The sequence below is a fragment of the Pavona decussata genome, unplaced genomic scaffold (genome assembly GCF_977016875.1).
Source record: "Pavona decussata unplaced genomic scaffold, jaPavDecu1.1 SCAFFOLD_28, whole genome shotgun sequence".
Lineage (NCBI taxonomy): Eukaryota > Metazoa > Cnidaria > Anthozoa > Scleractinia > Agariciidae > Pavona > Pavona decussata.
In genome coordinates, this window is record NW_028145451.1 from 22,572 (window position 1) to 48,877 (window position 26,306).

The window sequence follows — 26,306 nt, forward strand, 5'->3', positions numbered from 1 at the left end:
GTGGTGAGACTCCTTTACGAGGCCTTTAAGCACTGTGTAAAGCCGGTGTAAGGTAGAGATTTACGCCAACCTACGTGTATTACACTGGACAAAAAAATAGATTTTCTTAGGTTTGCCAGCGGAGCAAATGTGTAGCAAATTTTGGGCTCTAAATTTGAACTGAATTTGCGTTGGTTGGCCAAGATAATGTAAACACATATATTTTCTCCTCAACAATTTATTTGCAAATGTATAGCAAATATAACATTTGCTTTAAATTTATCTCGTTTTTGTAACTATGGTAAATCTGTACCTTTGATGTAGATTTGCCAAGTTTTTCTTTATCATTCAAAATTAGATATTTACTTGTAGCGTAAATTCAGGAAAAAATAGTGAAAAATAACAAGTTTGCACAAATGCTTGACAACATTTACTTATAGTAGAAATGTGTACCTTTGCGTTAAATTTATTTGGATTTGCCAACAAAGGAAAACTCCAAATTTGCTGTGAATTTACTGAAGTGTCAAACAGAAGGTTGCATCGATTTTACACAGATTTGCTTAGGTACAAATATACCGTATTTACTCAAATAAGCGCCGCGGCACTTATTTAATTTTTCGTTTCTCCTGTGCGGCGCTTATTAAAAGGTTCATACCACAAAGCCAAAACATTTTGATTGTACAAGCAAACGCTGACAATCTCCTTACTGCAACAGTTACAGGGAAGAGAAAGAGGGAGGTTGGGCTTGTCGCACAGGTGAAGTTTACAGCCTTCACGCAAGAACTGAAGAACGCGAACATTTTGAAGAGAGAACTGAATGAGAGAGCATTAAGATATACTCACTTCGAACTGAAAAACATCACTATTGATGAAAATAAATTCCCATTGCTGGCTTGAACCACATTGCAGCGATCACAGTGTATTTTTATCATCTTATCGAAATACTCAAATATGCGCCGCACCGGAGCTGCGGCGCTTATTCGAGGGCGGCGCTTATTAACCATTCCGCTCCACGTGCGGCGCTTAATCGAGGGAGGCGCTTATTCGGGGGCGGCGCTTATTCGAGTAAATACGGTATCCATCCATAAGCCAAGACAGAAGCATATAAGGGGTTGAAATATAAATCAAATCAAATTATTTTAAGCAACTGTTACGACCAAAAAATGATAAATTTTATCATCGTTAAAAGCAGATCGGAATACCTGAACTATTACAAAAAAGCGAAAGTCTGGGGTTCAACGATTTGACTTCGCGCCTTGGCCCTTTATACTAATTATTTCGGCTGACTTGTCTGGCTGAGTGGCACTGGGTCTGAAAACATGCGCGACAGAAGTTCTTCCCGGCGTTCTCTTTGGTTCAGGAAATTTTTGGCGCTCGTTTTATAAACGGTTTTGAAGCTCGTTCAAGAGATATTCTACTCACCAAAAGGAAAGTTTCCTTCCCGTAAAGCCTACTTCATTTCCAAAGCATTGGTGTGGAGTCTTACAGCAGATCGATACGCCAGTTTAAGCCAGTCAAGTCTTAAAGCGTCGTTGTTCAATGCAAGGTACATGTAAGCTTTAATGTGTTACATGCATGGTCATTCATATGATTCCTGGATGAGTTCGTTCTTTTCTCGTACATATATATGCAAAAATACAAACACATAGGTATCGCTACCGCTATTATAGTAACGAAATATAAACACCAACATGTGCACGCGTACAATATACGAAAGCAAAGCAGGGATACATGCATGATCTGTAGAAGTTGTGCGAGTCGACTTTGTGACGAAGTTGTGTCTTCGACTCTTCATACATACATTAGGGAATCAATTTGCCCGTGTTTAATTTAACCGATACACTGGGTCATAAATTTGACTGCGTTTAATTTAACCGATACACTGGGGGGGGGGGGGGGGGGCATAAATTTGTCTGTATTTAATTTAACCGATACACGGGGAAATTAATTTGCCCGTATTTAATTTATTAAACCAATTCACTGGGACATTAATTTGCCTGTTTTTAATTTAACCAATACACTGGGTCATTAATTTGCCTGTGTTTAATTTAAAGGATACACTGGGACATTAATTTGCTTGTTTTTAATTTAACCGATACACTGGGGCATTAATTTACCTGTGTTTAATTTAACCGATGCACTGTTGTTATTTCTACGCGCCATTGACCATTGATCTTGCAAGTACATGTAAGCTTTGCTTGCCGCCTTTTAGGCTATTTTGACAATTTCCTGCCACATCACATTGGCATTTTGAATTTTTCAACTTAACTTACACTAGACTCGTGTCATACAATCGTCTTTCGAGATCATGATTTCCCATGAAATTGACAGTATTGTACTCTTTTCGAAAAGCGTCAACCTTGAATTGAAATAAACTTCTATTGTTTGTTTCCATTCTGTTTGTATTTTAGTTAGGCGAAGCTAAATACATGTAAATAAATAAACAACCCAAAAGCATGATGTAAGCAAAAACGGGGACACATGACCTTTACTTCACACGTAGTCGACCTCTTCGCCGCTTTGCGTCAACATGGCATCGGTGACATCGGTAAGTGGTAGTATAATAATGTTTTTTGAATAAAATAGGTGTTCATGTATTGATAGAATACTGAAGGTATGCAATGTCTTTGACATTATTTATTCAAAGAAAATAGATAAAATCTGTTGATTTCAAATTGCTTGCCCCCTCGGAAATCAAGTCTGTTTCCATCATTATAATATGAAAACCGTCATGGGCGTAATTGTTTACGAACTAATGCAAAGCGATTAAGCTCGAGTCTCCTTTGTGAAGAAAGGGCCTCAGGAAATGAAAGCTACCAAATCGAGATTAAGAAAACAAACTGTTGAGAAATGGGTCAAAAATAACTATAAGGGTAATTTCGTGGGAGATGATCTCGGAAATGTGATTGCGTGACACTAGGGTAAGTTGAAAATTGAAAATGTATCCTGTATTTGACGAAGAGACGGTTTTGGTCTCAGTCTGCATTTTATACCCAGTCTGCAGTCTGCATTTTATACTGACCGTGTTTATATCTTATGTTTTTTTATTTGCAATGTGCAATGCTGTGATCCTAATTTCGTTTATCTTGTGGGTGATGATGTTTGCCTGATCTTCAAACCTAATGGACCATGCTGAGTGACCAGATTTAATAGTTTTCACGAAAACAATTTAGCATTTACAGTGTACTTAAACACTAATTAATCGTGAGATCTTTATTTGGTGCATATTGTGAGTGGTGGCCTTTGCCCGATCTGTAAACTTTATGGAACATGCTGAGTGACTGCAATTAATATTATTGAACCAAATTGCAGGTAGTATTTTTCACCAAAATTAATTCAGCAATTACTTGAACACTAATTGTGAGATCTTAATTTGATGCATATTGTGAGTGGTGGCCTTTGCCCGATCTTTAAACTTAATGGACCATGCTGAGTGACCACAAAAAACCAAAAGGCAGGTTGAAAAGAAGGCATCACAAGCCAGAGTTAACCGGATGTGAAAAAAAATTGGCCAATTCTGGTTTTAAGGGGTGACGTCACAAATCTGCTTAGCAGCCGTCATCGTATTCGATTTGCGGTTGCACTGTTGGACCTTGCGGTTACGAAGTCATAGCAGGATGGAATTATTGTTTTATATTGAAATAAATCTTACCAAAAGCACAGTGGCAGAGGGGGAAAAGTAGCTATATGGCAACTTTCGACTTTCTTGGAATTGAATTGTGTTCAAGTGAGCCCTTGAGGGAGTTTGTTCTTCAATCATGCGAATGTAGACGTAAGTTTCACCGAGCAAATTTCATGTCAAGGTGAGGCCAGGTAATCCGTAAGCGGCAAATGTTCGCGGATAAAAATGGCGGGCTTTTATTCGAAGGTTGTACAAAGAAAAAGCTGTCATATACATCTTTATTCAGCGTTGTGTTGCTCGTCCGTCGTCCAAAGTAATCAACATAACGATTAAGTATTGCATCTGATCAGTCGATTTAATTCGGTCAAGACCAGCTAAGATCACTAAGCAGAGTCTGCAGCGAAATCAAGATTAACTCACCGTTTTGCCTTAAAGATATTGATGTAGGAAGTACTTGCTCTTTACGGAAAAAAATGTGTAGGTGTTAACTTCAAGCGTCCGTCCAAAAAAAAATTTTTTTTTTCGGCGAACGTGGATGGTGGATGTTATATATCCTTTCTGGTTTATCCAGGTTAGAGTCCTAGCATCATTGTATGCTTGAGCGCTCTGGGATATATAACATAAACAATATAATTTTTTCGGTGAACATTATAAACCTAGGCGGATGTTACATATCCTTTCTAGTTCATCCAGGTTAGAGTCCTAGCATCATTGTAATAATGCTTGAGCGTTCTGGGATATATAACATAAACAATATAATTTTTTAGGCGAACATTATAAACCTAGGCGGATGTTATATATCCTTTGTGGTTCATCCATTTTAGAGTCCTAGCATCATTGTATGCTTGAGCGCTCTGGGATATATAACATAAACAATATAATTTTTTAGGCGAACATTATAAACCTAGGCGGATGTTATATATCCTTTGTGGTTCATCCATTTTAGAGTCCTAGCATCATTGTATGCTTGAGCGCTCTGGGATATATAACATAATCAATATAATTTTTTAGGCGAACATTATAAACCTAGGCGGATGTTATATATCCTTTGTGGTTCATCCAGGTTAGAGTCCTAGCATCATTGTATGCTTGAGCGCTCTGGGATATATAACATAAACAATATAATTTTTTAGGCAAACATTATAAACCAAGGCAGATGTCTGTTTTAAGAAAATAGAAATCACAGATCATGTATCAACAGGTCAGACAATACTTTTTAATTACAAAAAAAATGTCCTTTCAGTTTTTTTAAACCCCTCTCATCCCATTTCAGCCAAATAATATCTGAATCAGAAGATGAAAATGGCAGGGACAACGACAACTCTGATGTGGAACAAGCCAGAGTGAGAGTTCTCCGCATCAGACTCATTTCCTTGGAGGAGCAAAGAACTCAATGACCTGATGACTAGCCTAGATAGTAAGGTAGCCCAAAGACAGACTCAAGGGAGTGCCAGGATGATGTTGAAAGGAGGACTGGCCCCAACTCCTCTCATCAAGCACCCTTGAATGCACCAGCATTAAGCTGGGTCTATACTAAGGCTTTTGAACAACTTAATGCTGATAAATGCTTAACATTTTTACGTGGGCTGCATCCAATTTAATAAAAAAAAAATTAAAGTTTAAAATTCTGCACGCATTTCAGTGCTAAAGAGTAAAGCAAGCTTTTCCAACCAGTCAAACAAATCAAGCAACAACTGGAGAAAATGGCACTAAGGAGGAATCCTTCGTTAAATTTAATGTCATTTGGGGCTTCTGCTGCAATCCACCGAAAGAGATAGCGGCTGTATATTATACCAAAATGCCTTGCAAACGTAACACAACCAATAGGCACATAGACCACACATTTGCAAAATTATTCTCTGCACTAAGAATGTTGCGTATACTGGGTGTGGAATTTTGAGAACTTTATGAGCATTTTAGGGTTTTCATAGGCTAAGAATTATGGGTAAATGTACCAGTTGCTATCTTTTTTGGTACAGTGGTTTTAATTTACAAACATTTGCTGTACTGTGTGTTCATTGAAATTTCAATTGATTTCACTCCTGTGATTTTTGAAAATGGGAATCTGATCAAATGGAAAACCCTTGATCATTACCTTAAATTGTGAATAAGTCCATATATCCTGTTGCAGTGCAGTTTGTTGCAAGGGTTTGTTTTTGGTGTACTTGAAAAAGCATGCAGAACCTTACGGTTGTGTCTTTTTAAAAAGCTAGCTTAGTATTTTTCAGTAGCTGCTAATATGAGTTCATGTTCAGGGCTGAGTTGCTCGAAGCATGGTTAGCGCTAACCATTGGTTAAGAGGTATTAAAACCTATAGGTTGTCATGGTATTTAACCCTGGTTAGCGCTAACCATGCTTCGAGCAACTGGGCCCTGAACTTTAAGTAGTTAAAGTGCACCTAACCCCAATTTTTTTTTTTTCGGTTAAATAAATCTCTGCACCTGTTCGAAACGCATTGAGCCTTTTTTCAACCAGATTTTGACTTTTTATGGGCTGTAAAAGTTACGAAATCTAGCCATCATCTGTCCCATGACCAAGTTAGTGAGGGACATGGGTCTATTCCTTACTTGACGTCACAAACTGATTTGCATTGTATTAATTCTTTGTGAAATTCTTTGTGAAAATGCATGCAAAGCAGTTTGTGACGTCATGTAAGGAATACACCCATGCCCCTTATTAGCTCGGTCATGGGACAGGTGATGGCTTTTACAGCCTATAAAAAGGCAAGATTTGATTGAAAAAAGGCTCAATGTGTTTTGATCAGGTGCAAAGATTTATTTAAGCAAAAAAAAAAAATATGTAGTTAGGTGCATTTTAATTAAAAGCACAACCTATATTGTCAGAAAATGTAGATCAGCTGAATTGACTTTGAGTGCTGTTGAGTGTTGAGCTTTTAAGCAATAACAATATTATTAATGTATATAAATGCAAGCATATAGCCAGATTGTTATTGCTTCTTTGCTTTGATGTTAAATGACTGTCACATAGAAGTAATCATGGTTTAATCCAGATTTGCACCGTCAGAAAACAAATTGTGAAAGGATAGGAGAAATGTGGGGATTTATCACCAATTCGAGGAAACTCTAAATTCTAACTCTAAAAGAAACAGCCGGCAGTCTTATTTTTCACCAGGCGTGATTTTTAGTTTCATCAAGATCACAATGATTATCCTCCTGTTGGTACCATAATTACCACTGAGTTTTACGGTAAACATTTGAGCTTTTATCACGGACTGGCGTTCCATTTTAATACATGTATGTCGTAGAAGTGATGCAAAATTACGTTGCATGACAAAATTGCGTTTCGTTTTTCAGTTTGTCACCATTTAGCTATTTCTTGTATCTAGTCATTTTGTACAATTTTAAACATTGTCACTATTTTAAAGAGATTGAATAATTAGCAGAGTATTAAATATATACAGATATTTCATGAAAACTCTTACAGACAATTTCTCTAAAAAAGACAGTTCTCACTTCTCTGAAATCAACATGGCTCCTCTAGCAGGGATTCAAACACCCGGTCTAAAGTTCTTTCTCAAGTATCAGAATAAGCTTGTCAACTGGGCGATCAAGGAAGGTTGCTCCTGTGGTAACCTTGACAGACGGTACATATCCTTCCTCGTCAGGGTAAGTGTGGACAATACGGGCCAAAGGCCAATGGTTCCGTGCTACACGTTCATCAACGATCAGGACCAGGTCTCCCTTTTGAAAGTCTCTCCTGGGACGATTCCATTTTGATCTTTGCTGAAGGCATTGAGCGTATTCTCCTCTCCATCTTGACCAAAATACGTTTGCAAGGTACTGGACCCTCTTCCATCTTTTGCGCAGATAAACATATTCTTTCTGGAAGTTACCAGGAGGGGGTAGTACGACTTTAGACTTCATCGTCAGGATGTGATTCGGTGTTAGTGGGTCTATATCTCCTGGGTTACTGGAAGGAGTGGTGAGAGGTCTGCTGTTTATGATACACTCTACTTCTGCCATCAGAGTTCGAAACGATTCGTCGTCAAGGTTACGACCATGTTCTCGCATTAAGGCGGTAGGAATTGAGCGGACTGAGCGTATTTTTCGTTCCCAGACGCCTCCCATATGCGAGGCAGACGGTGGGTTTTGCTTCCATTGCACCCAGTCAGCTTTGAATTCCATACATAAACTTCTCTGGATTGCGTTGTTGTCCATCTTTGATAACGCTCTTTGCAATTCTTTCTCTGCTCCGGTAATATTTGTTCCTTGATCGGATCTGATTTCACGCACAGGCCCTCTTCTTGCTATAAAACGTCGCAAGGCATCTAGAAAGGAATCTGTTTCCAGGGAGTTCACCGTCTCTATATCCACAGCTCGACTAGATAATCAGGTAAATAACGCACCATAACGCTTCAATTCTTTTCGTCCCTCTTTGATGTAGAATGGGCCAAAGTAGTCGACGCCACAGTAAGTGAATGGAGGTGCTGGGGCAATCCTTTCTTTGGGAAGATCGGCCATCCTTTTCTCACCAACTACACCACGAAGCCACCGACATGTCACGCATTTGGAAATGAAGTGCCTCACAACAGAATTGGCGTTTATGATCCAATATCGACTTCTAAGTGTGCCTAAAGTGATGCCGCGACCAGAATGCGCAACCTTCTCATGTGAATCTCTAATGATCAGATCTACCACGAAACTCTCCTTGGGGAGGATGATGGGATACTTGAAATTATCGGGAAAGACTTGCGATCTGCTGAATCTGCCTCCGACGCGCAACAGGCCGTTCTGGTCAAGAAAAGGATCAAGGCGATATAACGTACTGGTTTTCTTGATTTTTGCTTTCTTGACTCTCACGAGGTCGCGATTCTTCTGACGCTTTTCTCCTTGAATCTTGCGCAGTGCTTCACATTCTTTAGGAAACGCACATCCTTGTACCAACATGAGTATGATTTCTTCGGCGCGATGTAATTCCTCAACTTTCATGGGTTGGCTGCTCAATTTTTCTGCTCTGTGTGTTTCCAACGGCGTTTGCACATGAGCTAAAAACTGCTTGAGGCGAAGTATCTGGGCCACGCATCGGTTTCATGCGGTTCCAATTTGAGAAACGCGCAAACCTGGTCAAGATTTCCTCTTTTTCATCAGAAACGGTGGCATGTGTTACAACTTTCTTCACCTCAGGGTCATCGGCAAAGACTGCGTCTAAATCGCAGGGAAACTTAGGCCATTCATTCTCGGGGTGCCACAAGAAATCTGGACCTCTGACCCATCGATGTCGTTTAGTTGTCTGATTGCCCTCCAAACCACGTGATGCGTCATCAGCCGGATTATCTTCGGAGTCCACATGCCTCCATTGGATAGGATCTGTCTCATCTCGAATTCTTTGCACTCGATTTGCCACAAACACGTGAAAACGCTTCGTTTCGTTTCGAATGTATTTCAACACGGTGGTACTGTCGGTCCAGTAGATCTCTCCATCAATAGGATCGCTTAATTCTCTGGAAACCATTCCTCCTACTTAAACAGAGGTAGTTGCTGTTGTAAGCTCGAAACGCGGAATCGTCATGGCCTTAAGGGGTGCCATTCGAGACTTCCCCATCAGAAACGCACAATGGATGTTACCCTTGTCGTCTACACTTCGTAGATAAGTCACCTGACCATAACCAGTGGCACTAGCGTCCGAGAAATGGTGAATTTGTCTTGACACAACAGAACCAAAACCGTCCGGGATGATACAACGGTCCATTGAGAGTCTTCTAATGCTGATAGTTGGCTTCTCCACTTTTCCCAACGTGCACGGAACTCGAGGTCAATCTCTTCATCCCAGTCTAACTTCATGCGGCAAAGGTCTTGCAAAATCTTCTCTCCGTTCAATAAAATAGGCGCTGCTATTCTGAGTGGGTCATACACTGAACAGATGGTGGATAAGATACCACGGCGAGTGAGTGGCTTGTCTTAAGGGTTATCCGAAACCCGAGCGTATCCGATTCAATAGCCCACTGTACACCAAGGGCCCTTTCAACTGGAAGGAAGTGGCAACTTAGGTCCAAAGTCCTTAAATCGTGTGCGCGAATGTCATGTGGCACGCTCATCAATACGTTTCTTCTGCTGCTGACAGTCTTGGATAGGTTAAATCCTCCAAGAGAACATGCAGAACGAACACCACGTAATCTTTCAATAGCTGTTTCTTCTGAATCCGCCGATCGAAGACAGTCATCCACGTAAAAGTTATTCCTCAAAACGTCAGCTGTTTCCGAACCAACATGTTTCTCAGCATCATCTGCGGCTTGTCTTAAAGCGAAGTTGGAATAACTTGGGGAAGATACTGCTCCAAAAAGATGAACATTCATCTGGTATTCTGCAGGGGCCTCATCAAGAAGAGCGTCAGGCCACCAAAAGAATCGGAGAAAATCTCTTTGATTGTCGGGTACTCGAACCTGGTGTAACATAGCGTCAATGTCTCCCATGAATGCGACTGGCTGGTGGCGAAATCTCGTCAACACGCCGACAAGGCGACTCGTCAGGTCCGGTCCTTGCATCAGTTGGTCGTTCAGTGATGTCTCTCCATAACGTGCGCTACAGTCAAAAACGACTCTGATCTTGTCTGGCTTTTTGGGGGTGGTAAACAATTCCCTGTGCCGACAGCGCTGCAAACAGCCTCCTCTGATTCAAGATGGGTAGCAGTGAGGACATCCGTACATTGTTCTGATGACTGATTCTGTTTCTTGGTTGCTACTTGATTGAGACGGAAGTTATCATCGTGAAGCCCGGTAGGATGACGTCTGGAGCACGTTTTACAGGTTTTCCTCTGAGCACATCCGTTGGACCTATGGCCAGCTTGGTAACATGCAAAGCACAAGTATTTGTCCTTGAGGAACTCTCTCCTCTCTTCTTTAAGTACTATTTACAGTCATCAAGGTCATGAGTCTATCCACACATCTTACACTAGTTAGCTAGGCCAAGCCCTTTAGCTTCGGGTGTCGCAGTTATCGCCGTCGCGTAACTGGATACATGACTTGTCGCGCGTGAATGGTCTCCGATTTTCGGCTTGTGAGCGTTTTTCCCTTTGTTAAAACGAACAGGGCGATCTGAGATATCTTGGCGATTAAGCACTTCTCGTGAATACACAGGATCCATAGCAATTCCTGCTTCAGTCTTGACAAATTCCACAAAGTTAGCAAAAGTGGGAGTGATATTTCTCGTCGATCGGAGCTTACTTGCTTCTCTGCGCCATCTGTCTTGGAGTGACAGCGGAAGCTTTTTAACCATAGTCTGAATGTTGTGGGGATGATCCAAAGTCGAGAGAAAAGTATTGACGTGCTGTGGTCCTTTAGTGACTGTCTAACAATTTCAAAGCTCCATCAGCGGATGCAAGCGGCCACTGGCCGCAACAGTTTTAGAAGTAATGACCAATCTAAAAACTGACCGACTGGGGACTGTTTTGGTGGTGGATACGGAAGCAATGTGTTCTATAAGCTTCTTCCATTTCGCGCAACCGCAGAGGGATCCAGAATTACGATGTCACTGTAGAAATGCACCGTCAGCATTTCACCGCAAGAGCGCCTATCAGTTGTGTCTCTAGAGAGTCTTTCAATAAGATGCTTAATAAGTCACCTGACAAGGACGAACTCGAGAAAACTTATCCAATTACCGAAGAGGGGGACGATGATTAGTCATGAGAGGACGTAAACATCGCGTACTGTAAGTACCTCCTGGTGTCTCTCATAAACCCTTAGAAAACTTTTCTAAGTATTTGTGAGAGCTTTATCTGGAGTATCTGTTTGCGCTCCAGGTTTTGTCACCTATGCTTTCCACTTTATGTCATCAAGTCGTAATAAACGTGTCTTAGTTATCATATGGAGGAATGTTACGTATTAGTGACAACTCATCACTTGGAAAACTTTGTTACAGAATATCAATGAAATCGGGAAATCCGAACCACCTCCACTGACATGATCGGCTCTGAAGGGAAGCCAAAGTCACGAGTCAGCTGACGAGTAAATAAATCAGCACTAAAGAATTCTGCGGCATGCCGGCGCCTTATGAACGCGTGATTATCATTGGATGAGAAAGAGAAATTTTGGGAAATTCACGGTGGCGGATTTTCATTAACTATTGTGTTGAGATATAAGTGATGCCATAAGAGTGCCAATGACAAAGAACTACCGACTCATAATATTGAAATATGGATCAAAACTTGTAATAATATGTTTTAAAACGCCCTTTTATAGTTGTTACGAAATTTAGTTACTGTTAGTGACAGTTATTGTGGTCATTCCAGAGTCATTTTTAAGCAAGGGATCGTATCTCGTAACATTTTTGACTGAATAGTAATTAACTACAGTCCAACCTCCCGAAACCCATGTGGTCGCTTACGGGAGGTGGTCGCTTACCAGAGGTCAGACCACAGGTGATCTAAATTTCGGGTAATTTACATATCGTAATTGCGCAGACCTAACCCTTTTGCAAGTGCTTATCGAAACCCATAGTAATAACTTTTCTTAGCTACAAGTTTATTAAGACTGGTCCAAAATTATTCTAGGTAAAAAGTCTTAGGGTCTATAATGATTGATTGTATCTCACAAATTACTTTATACAGTGAGTGAGACAATTCTTGTGAAAGAAACTTGACTCTTATTACTCCAGGTGGCGCTGTCTACATTTTTCAGGGAACGGAATCGACATGAGCAAAAAGGTAACAACTCTTTTATAAAACCTGTGATGTCCGTGGTTACCAGCATTAAAAACACCAGCAGGCCTGTAGGTTGCAAAACAATCCCACACTTCTGCGTCGATAAGTTTGGAGCTCACAATAAACTGCTGCAGGACAGTTGAACGCACTTTATTCTCTCAGAGGCCACGCGTGTCAGTTTAGTTTAAGTTCAAAACGTGCACTGACATTAAGTATTAAATCATTACACACTGCACGACAGCTCAACACCGGCTGGACTCTCCTCTAATCGTGTTTAAATAAATGCTGTTGTTGTCATTATTATTATTATTATTATTATTATTATTATTATTATTATTATTATTATTATTATTATTATTATTATTATTATTATTATTATTAATCAATCTGATTAAAGTTTATTTCAGTGTACAGTATAGTGCATGTGTATTTCATTAATTGTTTCAATGCTAAGCTATTTTGGGAGAAACTTCTGGTAGCTCCGACTGTGAGTTTTACGGGGTCCGCTGTAATGATGTGGCCAATATATTAAGGCGACACATTTTTCAATTTCCGCCCGTGAGAGATACAGCAGATTGTGTGTCAAGTAGTCGCCTGCAGGAGGTTAAAAACAATTGAAAATTTAAAACAATCATCTCTAAAAGTGGTCGCTTACGAGAGGTGGTCGCCTACGAGAGGTTCCATCTATAGTGTTTTGACTTGAAAACGTTTGGTATTTTGGAAAAAGTGGTCGCTAATGAGAGGTGGTCACTTACGAGAGGTGGTCGCAAAGGGAGGTTCGACTGTACTTACGTTAACGTTAATTCAATTCATGCTCACAAGTTATTTGAGAAAAGACGTAAAATACATAAAAGTATTCACTAGACTGAAAGTAGTCATCGTACTTGCTTTATTTTGTGACGAGAATTTACAAAGCTACAACCTTATACAGAAACTGTCGGAAACTTTTCGACAGAAAATATCTCATGGAGAATGTTGACAAAAACCATTTCCGAGCCTCTAGATTTCAAAATTTTCTGGGGGAGGATGGCTCCAGAACCCCCCACAAACTCGCGACCCCGGCGCTCGTTTTCAAGCCCCCCCCCCCCCCCCCCTAGTTGACAATAGGGGGCGCCGTCCCTGTCAATTCTGTTAATTCTGTTTTAACCGACTTATTTTCCTTTAAGATATTTGCTATTGAAGTTTGAATATTCCCTAGCATTTCTCTAGTTTCAATTTAGCTAGGTTCCGTTGACGAATTCTCTTATATCTCCGTATTCTCTCCAGCTTCACTCGCAGCCATGTTGCTTCGTTTCGCGTCTTCAGAGCCTTGATCACCTTGTTTGTTCTTGCGGCCTTTTCTTGTCATCGGAGCAGGCGTTTATTTCTCATCACCAAGGGTGAAGGAGTATGGAGACAGATTTTGTTTCGCTCATTCGACACGTCCGACTCGGACAAACGCACGCATGCTCCTCTTACACTGCAATATGAAAAATTATACTTTCAAGGAACAAGAAGCTGTGGTCCCTTGTTTTCATCCGCTTCTTTTTTTTTTTTTTTAATGATTGCATGGAATTTCATTTTCAACCACCGTTATAACTGAAAAATTTCCTTTCTCATAGAAAACGCTCAAAAACATCACTTTTCTGATAGTGTGGGGTAAACTTTTTAAATTCGATTCGTTTATCGCACAGTCACGCAATGTATATTGCTTTAACTCAACAGATCCACTCAATAAATTTTACTTTACAATTCGCAAACACTAAAGATTGTTAAAACTGGAATTCTCATTTTCATCCTTGATCTTTAATAAGGCTGGTGTAAACGAATGGACGGACGTTGACATTTACCTCCCGGCTAAGATCACCTAGTTGTTTGCGTGCGATGGCGATTCTAACGGGAACTTTTCGCTCTCTGAGGAACTTGTAGTTGCGGACAATCAGTCTCTATAATTTACGCCTCCATAAATTGTAGGATGGTGTTTTGTTCGAGGGATCCTGGATGGAACTTCAAGGAGCCAGAGAACATTGCACGGAACTTCAAACTCCTTAGGAAATATCAGCACAAGCTCGACTGCCTAATATTTAACATGCCCTTCATCCGTGAGTTCAAACAATATGATTCTATCCGCGCGAAGTTGTTTATTTATTAACCCATACTTCATTGTTTCTTACCACACCTTTTAGCGTTTTTATTACTATTAATATCTAATCACTTGTCATCATGTGATTCGTGTAAGGAACGTTATTTATTCTACTTGCTTTTTATGCATTATGCCCCTATTTCTTAATGTTTCTATGTAAATACTTTAATTAGCACTCTCATGCACTTTGGCGACTTAGTTATTCAAAGACATTACAATTGCATATTAATATGCAGGGTTTATTCTAAGTTATCCTTATCACCGAACTTGGTACGGACCGTTGAACGGTCGAACCGTCGATCGCTTTTAGCGTTTATTTTTATAATTAAATCTCGCTCCAAGAACTCACTGAGTCGAAGAATTCTAAACAACATGACGAGATTCACGAGGTGCTGAAATAGCAAACCCCTACTAGTTTTGCCCTAGTAAATAGCCAAAGGCGCGTTTGTCTGTAAACATGGCACATCCGGCGCTGGCACAGAGTAAAGTTCTGGCTCTGAACTGTAAAGCGTCGTGCACTCAAAGCTATAAAGCGATGGTACTCGCGCAATAGCTCTTTTCAATGTCAAAATAGGAAAACTGTCGGGTTTTTTGCGCCCAACCAGGGTTGTTTATTATTAAACGGTAAAAATATTCACTCAAAATGTTTCCGTTTAATTAATGCCCAACGAAACAGGAAAACACTGCTACGGTTCAGACTCACTACAAATCACAGAAAATACAAGTCAAACTGTTTTTCGCAATCAACTAATCAGCACCAAGGTTTTCATATGCAATTGTTGTTTGGTCAAAGCCGAAAATCAGTAAACAATGATCACCTTCCTTTCAAAAGTATGCTTTGAATCAGTATGTTTCGTATCCAGGTCTTTCTTTATTCAAACCAGTGCCGCTCGTTATAAATTTCCCAAAACTTAAAAAAACTCCATATTTCCACTTACTGCCCAAAGAACCACGCTATACTTACATTTAAAATATCACTACCAAATGGCCTGTTTCGTACTCTCAGAGGGTAGGAATTTTTTCCTTTAAAACATCAGTTGAAAAAGCGTATGTATACGGTCAGTCTCTTTCACGAAACTGTCTCCTTGCTGTCTAACTATTTTCGCTAGTTATTGGGAAGCTCCCGACCGCATCATATAACACTCCTAAGCAGTGCAAGGAATTGTTATCAACCCTAGCAGCCTCATGCCTCAGGAAACTGTTATACAAACATTCAGTTGGTCATGCCAAAATTACATTCCTCAAGGTCTTCTAATTACTGCGGATTTCCGTAGAGAAGAAGTTTGATATTTGTTTCCTCGCCGTCAGTTAACACTTCGAACTTGATACCAATATTTTGCTCCTCGAATTTAAGGTGTTGCCTGAAGTTATGCGCCGATCAACTCGAAACTTCAACATCCCCCCCCCCCCCCCCCCCGCCCAGGGCAAACCCCGGGCATTTGAACTTTTGAGGATTGGATTGTTCAAATTCCCGCCCCCTCGGGCCAAAATGGTGTTCAAATGCCCTACCTTATCGTCGGATTTGTCTGTCAAATGCCCCTCCTAAAGAACAATCCTTGTCGGCTCCTATCATGAGTTACTACAAAACGCGGGTTACAAAATCCACAACTTTAACATTGAAACTATTAAAAAAATGATTGGAAATTGAATTAATTAAGTCAGACAATGTCAATCAGCAAGTGTAAGCTGCTCTAACTCCGAAACACGGCAAAAGTTGTTTAACGAGAAATACATAATAACATATTTAAAATGAGTTAGCCGGCTACGTAGACTGTTCGAGTGGCAGGGAGCCAACGCGGCGCTTTTTCATTCGACAGTGTTTCTTTTTTCTTTCACTGTTCACAGCTGTTTTATGGCTATTCTAAAAACCTCTGCAGACATAAAATGCAGGACAAAGGCGCAGCTTGACTCATTGTATAAAAAATCTACATCGTTTACATAAAATCTATAAAAATAATTAATATTTAAGCACTCTCACTTTTGAAGACCTTTTTTTTGTAAGCCAATCGCTCACAAATGCTACATCTCTTCCTTTAAACTCTTCCATCTCGTCCAAACACGTGTTTATAGCTGTTGGCGTCTTCGGCGCCCCCCCCCGCCCCCCCCCCCCCCCCCCCAAAAAAAAAAGCTGACACTTCCGGTTCAATTTTCCCCACCCCACCCAGGCAAGGTCAAATTCCCCATCCCCGGGAAGACCTTAGCAGTCAAATTCCCCACTCCCCGGGCACAGAAAATAGTCAAATGCCCGGGGTTTGCCCGGGGGGGGGGGGGGGGATGTTGAAGTTTTGATTTGATCGGCGCATTATTCTGTGTGATCACGTTCTTTGCTAATTAAAAGAGCCGCTATTCATCAATGGTGCATGGGGACCATAAGAAGGTTAAAACAAAGAACATTTTTATTTCCAGGGGTGTTGGAACCCACTTACTTAAATCATCCATAAACTTAAATAATGGACTGTCACTGAGGCATCAATCAAGATTTTAAGTGCACGTGCTCGTCATGGCGGTCGGACGTGTAAGAGCTGCTCCGCCGAGTATCCTTCTAATTTGCTTGTGTTTCTTATCCCTGTCGCTCCGAAACCACGATATCTGTACGGCGAAACACGAAAACATAGATTGTAGTGTTTCTTTTGGCTTTGTACGACGAAACCCGCAAAGAAATGGCCAAGTGCCTTTCAGTCCGTCGTGTTGTGTCCGCCATCTTTGGCATTTAGCAAGTGTCACAGCGACAGGAAGAATGAAGAAGAGGGTCTTCACCCACAGTAGAATACCCTATTAAAGCAATCACTCTGCGGTGTTCAATATTGAACTCATTAGCTCCCATGGAGATATTCATCCTCACCCAGGTCCGAGCGTAAGTCATCGGAGCCACGGTGACAGCGTGGCTTATGGAAATCGACACTGCAGATCTGAAATATCCATCTTCTACGCTAATTCAAGAAGCTTAGTTAACAAGACGGCCCTGTTGGAATTGGAAATTTCTACTTATCGATATGATATTTGTTTTTTACGGAAACCCATTTAGACAATACAATAACAGATAGCGAATTGTTTCCTTCAAATTATACGGTATTCAGACGTGACCGTCCTCACAACGGCCGTAATGGTGGCGGGACACAGTGAAAGTATTGCTGAGAGAAGACCTCCTATGTGACTCGGAACTACTTTTTGTAGAAATTCTTGCTTCAGGAAACAGGAAAGTTAACTTGGGCGTTTTTTATAGGCCACCCAAAAGTGACATTAATCCTTTGCTGAATCTGCAAACAGCTCTTGATAACGTTCTTTTGACACCTAACTCCGACCTGCTACTTTTGGGAGACTTCAACATGCCTGAAATAAACTGGGAAACCAACTGTGCCTTGAGGAGCTCAGACCACACCACGCTGCTATGCGAAATTATTCACGACCATTTCCTTGCCCAACTAGTCAAGGACTCGACTCGAGAAGAGAACATTTTAGACTTAGCTCTCGTTTCTTCGCCTGACCTAGTACACGACCTAACCGTCGGTCAACCTTTTTCTGATCACAACTCGATAAATTTACTTCTATCGAGATCATCTCATGTGGGTCGTAGGTCTGAGAAATTGGCCTATTCCTTTAGAAAAGCGGACTGGGAGCTTCTCCGGAATCTACTGAATTACACCCCATGGCACTGTGCTTTCCTTGAAGACAACATCGACCTAGTTTGGTCCGCATGGTCAGACCTGCTATTATCCGCTGTTGATGAATGTATTCCAAAGCATCAAGTCAAGAGATCCACAAACGCACCATGGATTAACCGCAACCTTATTAAACTCTGTGGAAAAAAGAAACTACCTTACAAGAGGGCTAAAAAATCGTCTAAGGAGTCTGACTGGGTCAATTATCGTAAGTTTAATAATCACCTAAAGAAGGAGTGTAATTCTTCGCGATGGGGGTATATAAATAATTTGACTGAGGAGCTAAAATCGAACACTAGTCCGAAGCCCTTTTGGAATTACGTAAAATCTAAGAGAAAAGGATCAAGCGACTTAGTATCCTTGAAAGTGAACGACGAGCTTCTAAATGACGACATCAGTATTGCAAACAGCATGAACTATTATTTTTCGTCTGTATTTACTACTGAGGACCAAGCTAACTTTCCAGATTTTGATTGTGTCACTAATCAGAAATTATGCAACATTTATTGTTCTCCTGCAGAGGTCGCAAAAATGTTGAGTAATTTGAATATCTATAAATCCCCTGGGCCAGACGGCATACCGCCACGAATTCTGAAAGAATGTAGTCAGGTGTTATCTTCTCCGTTAGCGTTACTTTTGAATACATCTTTTTCGTTGGGTCAGTTACCGACAATGTGGAAAAACGCCAATATTACTCCGGTGTACAAGAAAGGGAATAGGAATCTTAGAGAGAACTATCGTCAGATTTCACTTACGTGTATTCTATGCAAAATTGCAGAGAAGGTGGTGAGGAACCGAGTTGTCGACTTTTGGTCTGATCTTGATCTTTTCAACCCGAACCAATTCGCGCACCTCAGTGGTAAATCCACTCTTCTGCAGTTACTGGCGTGCTATGACGACTGGGCTAAAGCTAGAAATTGTTCTAAACCTACTGACGCGATCTTACTAGATCTGTCTAAAGCTTTTGATCGTGTGCCACACGAACGTTTATTGCTGAAACTGAATAGGCACGGCATAGACGGGCCCTTACTGCGGTGGTTTAGACATTTTTTGACAAACAGAATGCAACGCGTTGTTATCAGAGGCAAGTGTTCGGATTGGTCGTCAGTAAAGTCCGGGGTGCCCCAAGGAACAATTCCTGGCCCTATTTTGTTTATCATCTATATAAACGACATCTCGACAGATTTGACATCCACTGTCAAGATTTATGCAGACGATACTAAAATCTACCGCACAATTGGTTCACCGGATGTTGATATCCCTGCTCTGCAGTGTGACCTAAATCGATTAGGCGTATGGGCAAATAAATGGCAAATGAACTTTAATCCGGATAAATGCGAGGTGATGCGTATTACACATAGAAAGGATAAAACCAAACCTATTTATTCGCTGGGAGGGCAATTTAGGTTGGTAGAGAACACCAAGGACCTCGGGGTAACCATCTCTTCTGACCTGTCCTGGGGCAAGCATGTGTTTGCAACGGTGAATAAGGCAAATATAGTATTGGGTATCATAAAGCGGTCCATTGGAACAAATAACCGGGATGTGTTTTCGCAGCTCTACAAGTCACTGGTCCGGCCTATACTTGAGTACGCGGCTCCTGTTTGGAGCCCGTACTTGATTAAGGATATTGTGGCGCTGGAAAAGGTTCAACGAAGAGCTTCGCGACTTGCTTTAAGGTAGAAACGTGGCGAAATGAGTTACGAACATCGTTTTAGCTTACTGAAATGGCAAACATTACAGAAGCGAAGAGAATTTTTATCTCTGGTTCAATGTTATAAGATAGTTTTTGGCATTGATCACCTCTCTTTCCCAGATTTCTTTGAGTTTGCCAAAAGTACCCGTACAAGAGCTAACCACGACTATAAACTTTACTTGAGAAGAGCGGTTTGTAATTGCTACAAATATTCTTTCTTTATTCGCATTGTAAGTAAATGGAATGACTTGCCAGGCTATGTTGTACATGCCGAATCATTATTACGTGGGATGCCTGTGCAGCCCACGTTATAAATAGGGGCCGTTTGTTACGCGGGATGCCCTGAGGGGGCATACCGTGTCTAAAAACGGGTCGATTTCTTTTTTTTTTTTTTTTTTTTTTTACACGGAATGCCCGCAGGGCAGGCCGTGTCTAGGTTTGGGTCGGGTATCTTTTTTTTTTTTTCTTCGTAGTAGTCGCAAATCGACATATTAATTTATGCATTAAAATATGTCTTTCCCTAGTAGGGATATATTGTTCTGATTGTCTTAAACAAAAACGGCCCAATCAAAATCCATTATCGGCGCGTATATCACGAGAGAGGGGACCCACTTATCTCTACCTGTGTGACGTCAAAGCAAATCATCATTTGGCAAAGTTGTTTTCGTTCAATGGCGGCCACATGTCTGAATTCAAGACTCTGATCTGCCGTTTTCAAAAAGAAAACAAACCTTTTTAAAGCGGTAAATCGAAATAATAGCATCTAAGTAGTACTTGACAATTGAAACGGTGGAAATTGGGAGAGTTCACAGCGAAGAAACTACGCTTTCACAAACAGATTGGATAATTTAAAGCGAGAGGAAGCCAGACCAGTTCAGCTGGGTCATGACGTTATTGCAGAGTTATTCCCGGTATGATTCCAAGTAACACAATGATAAAATATCACGCAGTCTCTCTGAATAAAACCATTCAACTATTTCAATTGCGAAGGGAGGATAGTTTTAAATATCTGCAAAACATATCATGGGGAATAAATGGGGCTACATTAAGCATTTCGTGTAATGCCGATTAAGGGCATCTTGTTACACGGAATGCCCGCAGGGCATGACGTGTCTAGGTTTCAGTCGGGTATCTTTTTTTTTTCTTCGTCGTAGTCAGAAATCGCCACATTAATGTATGCATTAAAATATGTCCTCCCCTGGTAGGGATGTACTGTTCTGATTGTCTTCAACAAAAGCGGCCCAATCAAAATCTATTATTCGGGCACATATCACGAGAGAGGGGACCCACTCATCCCTTCCTGTGTGACGTCAAATCATTATTTGATTTATTCATTAAACCTTGATTAAATTCTACCCTCTCCCAGAAGGGATTTATTGTTCTGATTGTCTTGAACAAAAACAGCCCAATCAAAATCTATTATCGGCGCGTATATCACGAGGGAGGGGACCCACTTATCTCTACCTGTGTGACGTCAAAGCAAGTCATCATTTCGAAAAGTTGTTTTTGTTCAATGGCAGCCACATGTATGAATTTAAGACTCTGATCTGCCGTTTTCAGAGAGAAAACAAACCTTTTTCAAGCGGTAAATCGAAATAATAACTTCTAGGTTGTACTCGACAGTTGAAACGGTGGAAATTGGGAGAGTTCACAGCGAAGAAACTCCGCTTTCAAAAACAGATCGAATAATCAACGCGAAGGTATAGAGCTAGAGGAGGCCACACCAGTTCAGCGGGGTCATGACGTTATTGCATAGTTATTTCTGGTATGATTTCCAGTAACACAACGATAAGTATCACGCAATATATCTGAATAAAACCATTCAGACAATTATTTCAATTGCCAAGGGAGGATAGTTTTTAAATATCTGCGAAACATACAATGGGGAATAATTGGGGCTACATTAAGCATTCCGTGTAATGCCATTAGCCGGGCATCTTGTTTTTTTTTTTTCTTCGTCGTAGCTACAAATCGGTACATTAATTTATTCATTAAACTCTCCCCTCTCCTACTCGGGATGTATTGTTCTGATTGTCTTCAACAACAGCAGGCCAATCAACATCCATTCTTGTCGCTTTAATCGCGAGGGAGGGGACCCACTCACCCCTACCTGTGTGACGTCAACGCATCATTTGATATATTTATTAACGACGGATTAAATTGTCGCGCCATATTGTTAACATGTTGTGGACTCAAGTGTGCCGTTTTCAAACGGAAATTTCACCATTTTGAAGCGGTAAATCGAAAGAATAACTTTTAAGAAGCACCCAACACGTAAAACGGTGGAAATTGGTGAGTTCTTAGCGAAGGAATCGTGCTTTGTTTGACAGTCTTAGACCAAGACGCGAGACTGAAAAGAGGTCATTGAGAAGCTTACGTTATCGTAATGGAATTTCACAAATTTCCGCTTATAGTCTGAGTCGCGTAACACAAGGAAAACAACGTAACGCGATCGTCGTGACTCAAACTATTCCATTAGCAAGGATAGTTTTATCAATCGGCGAAGCATACAGTTGGAATAAATGAATCAGCCCCAGCATCACGCGTAATGCCAGTATAGCAGGCATCTTGTTTTTGTTCAATGGCGGCCACATGTATGAATTTAAGACTCTGATCTGCCGTTCTCAGAGAGAAAACAAACCTTTTTCAAGCAGTAGATCGAAATAATAACTTCTTGGTAGTACTCGACAGTTGAAACGGTGGAAATTGGGAGAGTTCACAGCAAAGAAACTCCGCTTTAAAAAACAGATCGAATAATCAACGCGAAGGTATAGAGCTAGAGGAGGCCACACCAGTTCAGCGGGGTCATGACGTTATTGCATAGTTATTTCTGGTATGATTCCTAGTAGCACAACAATAAGTATCACACAATATATCTGAATAAAACCATTCAGACAATTATTTCAATTGCCAAGGGAGGATAGTTTTTAAATATCTGCGAAACATACAATGGGGAATAATTGGGGCTACATTAAGCATTCCGTGTAATGCCATTAGAGGGGCATCTTGGTTTTTTTTCTTCCTCGTAGCCACAAATGTGTACATTAATTTATTCATTAAACTCTCCCCTCTCCTACTCGGGATGTATTGTTCTGATTGTCTTCAACAGTAGCAGGCCAATCAAAATCCATTCTTATCGCTTACATCGCGAGGGAGGGGACCCACTCCCCCTTACCTGTGTGACGTCAACGCATCATTTGATCTATTTATTAAAAACGGATTAAATTTGGCGCCTTATTGTTAACATGTCGTGGACTCAATTGTGCCGTTTTCAAACGGAAATTTCACCATTTTGAAGCAGTGAATCATAAGAATAACTTTTAAGAAGCACCTGACATTTAAAACGGTGGAAATTGGTGAGTTCCTGGCGAAGGAATCGTGCTTTGTTTGACAGTCTTAGACCACGACGCGAGACTGAAAAGAGGTCATTGAGAAGCTTACGTTATCGTAATGGCATTTTACAAATTTCCGGTGAGAGTCTGAGTCGCGTAACACAAGGGAAACAACGTAACGCGATCGTCGTGACTCAAACTATTCCATTAGCAAGGATAGTTTTATCAATCGGCGAAGCATACAGTTGGAATAAATGAATCAGCCCCAGCATCACGCGTAATGCCAGTATCATAAGCAGGCATCTTGTTTTTTCTTCGTCGTAGCCACAAATCTGTAAATTAATTTATTCATTAAACTCTCCCCTCTCCTACTCGGGATGTATTGTTCTGATTGTCTTCAACAACAGCAGGCCAATCAATATCCATTCTTGTCGGTTTAATCGCGAGGGAGGGGACCCACTTACCCCTACCTGTGTGACGTCAACGCATCATTTGATATATTAATTAAAGACGGATTAAATTGTCGCGCCATATTGTCAACATGTTGTGGACTCAAGTGTGCCGTTTTCAAACGGAAATTTCACCATATTGAAGCGGTAAATCGAAAGAATAACTTCTAAGAAGCACCCGACATTTAAAACGGTGGAAATTGGTGAGTTCCTGGCCAAGGAATCGTGCTTTGTTTGACAGTCTTAGACCACGACGCGAGACTGAAAAGAGGTCATTGAGAAGCTTACGTTATCGTAATGGAATTTCACAAATTTCCGCTGATAGTCTGAGTCGCGTAACACAAGGGAAACAACGTAACGCGATCGTCGTGACTCAAACTATTCCATTAGCAAGGATAGTTTTATCAATCGGCGAAGCATACAGTTGGAATAAATGAATCAGCCCCAGCATCACGCGTAATGCCAGTATAGCAGGCATCTTGTTCTTCTTTGTATCCACAAATGCGCATCTTTCAATTATTAACTCGTTTTAGATGTATCAAATTCAGTTTTCTCCTAGAGGGGATCTTTTTGTCTCCTATTGTCCTTATTGTCTTTAACAAAAACGGTCCAATCAGAATGCAATATCTTAGTGTAGGTCAGGAGGGATCGGAGGGTAGTTAATTACTATTGTGATTATTCAGGTCCTAGTGGTCTCTCGGTGGAACTGAAAAGGCTTGACTTTAGTGGCGTGGCCATATTGTTTTAATGTTTTAGATTCCAATGTGCCATTTTCAAAAAGAAAATTAACCCTTTTGAAGCGGTAAATCGAAAGAATAACTTCTAAGAAGCACTCGACAGTAAAAACGGTGGAAATCGGAGAGTTCAAGGCGAAGGAATCATGCTTCTGTTTGACAGTTGTAGAACCATCCAGAATATGCGGGGGAAAGGTCATTGGTATTAAGCTAAAACGCAGATCGCATTACTTTGTCGAATTGATGCTTAAACGCAACTGGAAATCCACTTTACAAAAAGATTAAAGGCTTGATTGTCCATTTGTACTAAAAGTTTTCATTTAGGAAAGCTTTTTGCCCGTTTTCTTTCTGTTTTTTTTTTTTTTTTTTTTTGGTGAAACGAAAACAATTTGTAATAGCTTATACTTTTATTTACATAACCAGAAACGTGAGTCAGGCCACGTTATTGTAATAGAAATTTCGGTATAACGATAAGACGCGCAACACAAGGGAAACAACATAACGCTATCTTTGTGACTCAAAATATTCCATTAGCTAGGATAGTCTGCGAAGCATACAATTATAAGAATCAAGGGGCATCACACGTAAATGCCAGTATAGGCATCTTGTCTGTTTTTAAGAGTAGACTAAAAATTTACTTGAATATTTATTAAATCAGTAGCCATCGAATTTTATCTAATTTTAGAAATTTCAAAATATTTTTGCAAGTTTTTAGTTAGGGAAATTGTTTTTGTATAGTGTTAACCTCACGATTTCCCATTTCAGGATGTTTTTGTATTTGTGTTAAGGCCTCCTGAATAAAATGTTATGTTATGTTAAGTCGAATTTGGATGGCGCCATATAGTGTGACAGGTAGAATCAATTCTGGCTCGGCATTTTTCATTTCATGTTTCAAAACCTTCCTAGCACAAAAGTACCTCCAATATGCAATAATTGAGTCTGAGAACAAATAATACTGCTTCCTCTGTTAAAGCACAGAACCCCCTCATTTTTACCTGTACGACTCAGGTACACTGGACCTACTTTAGCAAACCCTTTTGTTTTTGATTTTTTAAGGGATTACTCCGGAGTCCTTGTTTTTGATAGAATCTTAATCATCTGGATTGCGTTTCCAAATTGTTTCCTCCATGCCGTTTAGCCGGCATGCACAAATGCAAGGAAAAGAAAAGAATTGCTCTCTTAAATGGGAATGGGGTAAAATTAGAATACTAAGAACAAATGACCTGGTCAACTGTGTTGATGAAACCAACCATTCGTATAATCGGGGTAGTCAGAAGTGAGATTAACTCTAGTGATTGATTTTTGGAAAAAAGTGGAGATTCAGTGAACCAGTATACTTCTTTTTACAACATACTCTAGCGGTATACCAGTATATCGCGAGAGCTTGGGTCGCTGATACATAGAGATATGTGGAGTCCTCTAAAGAACTGAAAGTAACTAGAATACGACAAAGTTTCAGCATGGAAAATATGTCTATCCACGCTAAACGTTTGATCTTTCATTAAGTCTCAAGGGAAAGAAACTTCCTCGATTTAAATTTAGTTTAACTGATTAAGTATTTAATGAAGCTATTAGAATTTCCCGTTACGACTGGGTGACATCGACAATCGGCCAAGAACATCGACAAAGAGCCGATCAAAACAAAAGCGACCTTCTAGAATACTTCTTTCATTGTAAACAAGAGATCAATATGATTGTGCCGACGAACTTCATTCGAGTTTAAAAATAAATTAAGCTGCGCTCTGTTGGATAAAGATAAAGGTTGTCTACTTGATTGGCATGGTTTAGCTACGGCATGTCACATCTGTATTTCAATGATGTTAAATGTAGTCATAATGATAACAAATCCTTTTATTTTCTTGAGGATCTGGCGACGACATATCTAGAAGGTAAGTTCAATCTTCAATAAGAAATATTATTTTTGCTACAGTCAATTTTAGCGGATGTACAATGGAAGAGTTGAGGAGAAATCGTTTAGTTCTCACTTCAATTTTTTTGCAGTATTATTTTCCCGTGCTTTTCGGTTGAGCGCTTAATGTCGGCACTACCCTGTAGGGT

The 26,306-nt window shown here is 40.4% G+C and overlaps 2 protein-coding genes across 2 annotated transcripts in view; one reads left to right on the forward strand and one right to left on the reverse strand.

Annotated features, from left to right (window-relative positions):
* The window catches only part of LOC146484928 (guanylate-binding protein 6-like), a 136,955-nt gene that overhangs the window by 16,034 nt on the left and 94,615 nt on the right, over positions 1–26,306 (reverse strand). The gene's annotated exons all lie outside the window — the stretch shown is intronic.
* LOC146484929 (guanylate-binding protein 7-like) overlaps positions 25,975–26,306 on the forward strand; it is a 37,950-nt gene continuing 37,618 nt past the window's right edge. The window contains exon 1 of the mRNA XM_085103773.1: positions 25,975–26,137. The gene's annotated coding sequence lies outside the window, so the exon portion shown is untranslated. The remainder of the gene's footprint in view (positions 26,138–26,306) is intronic.